This window comes from Alligator sinensis, unplaced genomic scaffold (assembly GCF_000455745.1).
Source record: "Alligator sinensis unplaced genomic scaffold, ASM45574v1 scaffold390_1, whole genome shotgun sequence".
In the NCBI taxonomy this organism is placed as follows: Eukaryota; Metazoa; Chordata; order Crocodylia; family Alligatoridae; genus Alligator; species Alligator sinensis.
The window spans coordinates 108,502-112,525 of NW_005842890.1; positions in this window are offsets into that span (position 1 = coordinate 108,502).

The following is a 4,024-nucleotide window of genomic DNA, read 5'->3' on the forward strand; positions in this document are numbered from 1 at the left end:
CGGAGCTGTGGGCAGGGGCCTCCACACATGGGGCTGTCAGGTGCGGGGTGCAGCGGGTTGAGGAGTGCCCACCCTGCCCTGCCATTGGCCCCTGACCCTGCAGCGCCGGAAGCTGGACTCAGCTGTGCAGTCGGTGGCATGTGGGCAGGCTGGGTTAAAAGGAGCCTCTTCCTGCCTGCAGCCCACTGTCCGGACAGCCCCCTGACCTTTGGCCACAGCCTCTGTGACCCAGCAATCCCTTGCCTAGTTGGCCCTGAACATGGAGCCAGGGCAGATCCGGAGGGGTGCGACCCCCCTTTTTGGTTGTAACTAGCCCCCAGGGACTCTTTAAAGCTTCCGTGATGATAATGGGCAATTTGTTCCAAAAGCCCCAAGGTGCCCGAGGGGGAGTAGGAGAACTGGGAAGCAATGTGCTGAACCGTATACCACTTGGAGTCTCCTTTGCACGCTCAGGTTTCTGCTCTGAAGAGCCAAAACTCTGGAGTCTTGCGGGACCAAATCTGACACCCCTTGGGGATGGGCTCAGGTCACTCTTGTGTAGGTTGTTGACAAGCATAAGCAGCTCAATGTTGCCAGACACGCTCACTGCCTTGGACTGTTTGTTTAAGAAAAAGGGGGTGGCCTTTAAAAGGTGCCTCTGTTCTTATCAGGGTAGAAGTCTGCAAGTTTGCCATTTGTTTTGGGAGTAAGTAATCAACTGCAGTTTCATTGACTCCTAGCCCTCGCTCAGTGGGGGGAATAAGAGTTGGGAGGGCAGGTAGCTCTGCCACAAGCTTGCTGCTGTACCTGGGGCAAGTCGTGATGTACCTCAGTTCCATAACAGTTGGAGGGATAACCCTTCCCTACCTCAGTGGAGTATGAAAAAGGTGAACCTATCAATGTCTGCTGCACACAGACGCTACTGTGCTGGGGATGTGACACCCTTAAGTTTCTGGAAATCTTAATATGGGCAGAGGGATGTTTTATTTAGCCCTCAATCCTCCTGGGATAAGTCGAGCCAGGAAGTTGCTGTCTCTGTTCCTCAACCTGAAATAATACTTGCTTACTCTCTGTTCCCCTGCATCTCAGGCAACTTTTCTTCAAAGATCAAAATCAAAAGGAAGAACATATTAGACTAGTACTTGAACTTCAACTCTAGCTCTTCCTCAACCTATCCCTCTCCCCTCCCAACCCTTCCAATGCTTGGCATTGATTTTACTGCCAAATACCAAGGACCTGCAAGCTCAGAGCTATCTAGCACATGCACTGCTCCTTTCACATTGCAACGGAAACCACCAGTACTGCCCCTTGTCCCTAGATTTGCCCTGAAATTCTCTGCCATTTTATTTCCTGTAGCTGGAGTTGTGGTGCTGAGATGGCTTGTATTACCATGAAGGAGCTCGAAAACATGGACAATGAGTCCCTTGAAGAGGATAGGGAAGAGGAGAACAGGCTGTTTTCTCATTGGGAGGCAGTGGCCAACAGCCACCAAGTGACCCTTCCTCCAGGTGAGAGCAATGCAGAGTTCCTTCCATCCCTGCACTATTAGGCATTCAGCCTCAGTCAATGCCTGAAAGAGAAGCCCAAGCTGAGATGCAGTTCTTTCCAGGTGGCTTTTCTCTGTCACTGCCTCCTTTTCAAGAGGAGCCATGTGTTAGGGTAGAGAGTGATCCTTGCAGTGCTGTGAACTCAGTGGCCCAGGCAGTATGAAACTAACGTCACTCCTGAAGAGCAGTCCAGTGGCATTTCTTGACTTGACAGATTAACCCTGGAGTCAGTGTTTCTGGGTTCTTTAACTGTCTCCCTTACAGACTTAGTATGTGATTTGTGGAAACCACCTTCCCCTCTTTAACTATCCTCCTCTCTATAAATTTAAGAGAATGCTGTTGCTTGCTCTCTTGTAAACGCATGTTGAGTTGCCATATTGGGGAAGAACTAGCCTCAGAATGTTTCAGTAAAACTCAGGTTGGAGAGACAGGCTGGGCAGAGAAGGCCTGATTTTAATAAGATCTGAGCAACTGCATGCCAGATGACTTTAGTCAGAGCTGCCCATGCCCAGGCCCTCCAGAATGAGATTGTACCTACCATCTCTTAGTGTAGATCTGAGCTGAGGACATAGATGGACCAGTCCCTGCTCTAGTGTGATTTACCTTGATTTTGTGTAGTGATATAAATTACACTGGGATCAGGAATTGACAAATACGTAGCTACCCCAGCTGTTACTGTGTCTTGCTGCTAGATGGTAGAGGAGCAGGTACAGATGTCTCCTAAACCAGTGTAAGCTACAGTGCTAGAGATTCATCTCTGATTCTTTTAAGCTAGGGACAGAAGTTACACATAAACCGATTTAAGTGATCAGAAACTGGTTTAAACCTATAACAGAACATAAGTTCAGTGCACATAAACCAGTTTCAAAATGGGCGAAGTTGGTTTGAGATAAACCTGGTTGAATGTAGTATCAGACTTAACCAATTGAGGTCAAACTGGTTTGAGGAACTTGTGTCCCTCACCTCTGCCTGCCACAGATAGTTTATTCTGTGAGGAGTCATGCTGCAGCTGCAGCATGCTTGCAAACTACAGCCCCAGCACAGGGCTGGAGGTGGGAGGCAGTGGGCACTGCCTCCTGCCCCCTGGGCTGCCCCAGCCCAGGCCGTGCTGCTGCCGCAGCAGTGAGTCGGGCTCTGTAACTAGCCTCAGCTTCCTCCCATCCCCCCTCTGTACAGCCAGGTCACATCCCCCCTCACCATGGCTGGCTGGCTGCTCCTTGGAGGGACTTGGCCCACGGCACTGTGTCAGTGCCCATGCTGCTGCTGCTGCTTGCAATGGGGGGATTAAACTACCCTCACTTCCCCTCAGGCTAGTGCATCTGGCTGCCAGAGCCCCAAGTGCAGGAGTGGAGCCTATTGGTGCCGGTGCCACCCCCCCTGCCCCCTGCAATGTGGGGATTAAATCCTGGCTTCCCCTCAGGCTATGGGGTCTGGTCTCACCCCCACTCCTGCTGCCAGCCAGTGAGTGAGCAGAGGTGGAGGGGCTGGGGACCTGACAGGCTGTTTTTCCTCTCCCCCTCCAGGCAGATCCCAGCTGGGGTACCTGCAGACCAGGGCAGGGCATTTAAACTCAGGCCTGCCTGGGCCTGGCCACACCCCTTCCCTTCCCTCAGCTTAGTTTCCCTCGGGGGCGGGGCTACCTCTAGCACAGGGATCAGCAACCTCCTGCAGGCGTGCTGAGCGTGGCACTCGAGGCCATTTTCCTTGTCACATGTTGGGGCCGGGAGGCAGCAGCTGTTCGTAGCCTCCTGGCTGCAGCCAGCCCTAGCTCTGGGTAGCTGTTGCCAGCCATGGAGCCTGGGCTGCTCTCAGCAGGCAGCTGGGATGCTGCAAGCCCTTCTGGGAGCAGCCTCAGCTGAGGCTGGGGCCAGGGGGCTGGGGCAGGAGGGCAGCAGCTGTTTGTAGCCTCCTAGCCGCAGCTGGCCCTGGCTCTGGGTAGCTGCTGATAGCCACGAAGCCCGGATTGCTCCTATGGAAGTCCTGCTGCAAGCAGCCCAGGCTCCTTGGCTATCAGCAGCTACCCAGAGCCTGGGCCAGATGCAAACATCTGCTGCCTCTCCGGCCGGGCCTCAGCTGCCTCCAGGCCCCAGACTCAGCCCTGGGCTCTGGGGAGGTGGCACATACCGGCAATGCTCCCCGCTGTGCTGCTCTTGCCACTTCTGTAAAGCAGCGTTGGAACCCAGTGCGGCAGGGCACAGCGGGGGTGCAGAAAGCTGCCTGCTCCCAGCTCCCCACTGCCCTGCCACACTTCCTGTGTGCACAGGAGCAGCGTGCGCAGAAGCGCAGGGTTGCCCTTCACTGCTGCCCCCACCTGCAGGGGAAGTGTGGCAGGGCAGTGGGGAGCTGGGAGCAGGCAGCTTTCTGCACCCCACACTGTGTCCTGCCACGCCGGGTTCCAACGCTGCTTTGTAGAAATGGTGAGGGCAGCACAGTGGGGAGCAGTGCCAGTATGTGCTGCCTCCCTGGAGCCCGGGGCCGGGTTGGAGAGGCAGCAGATG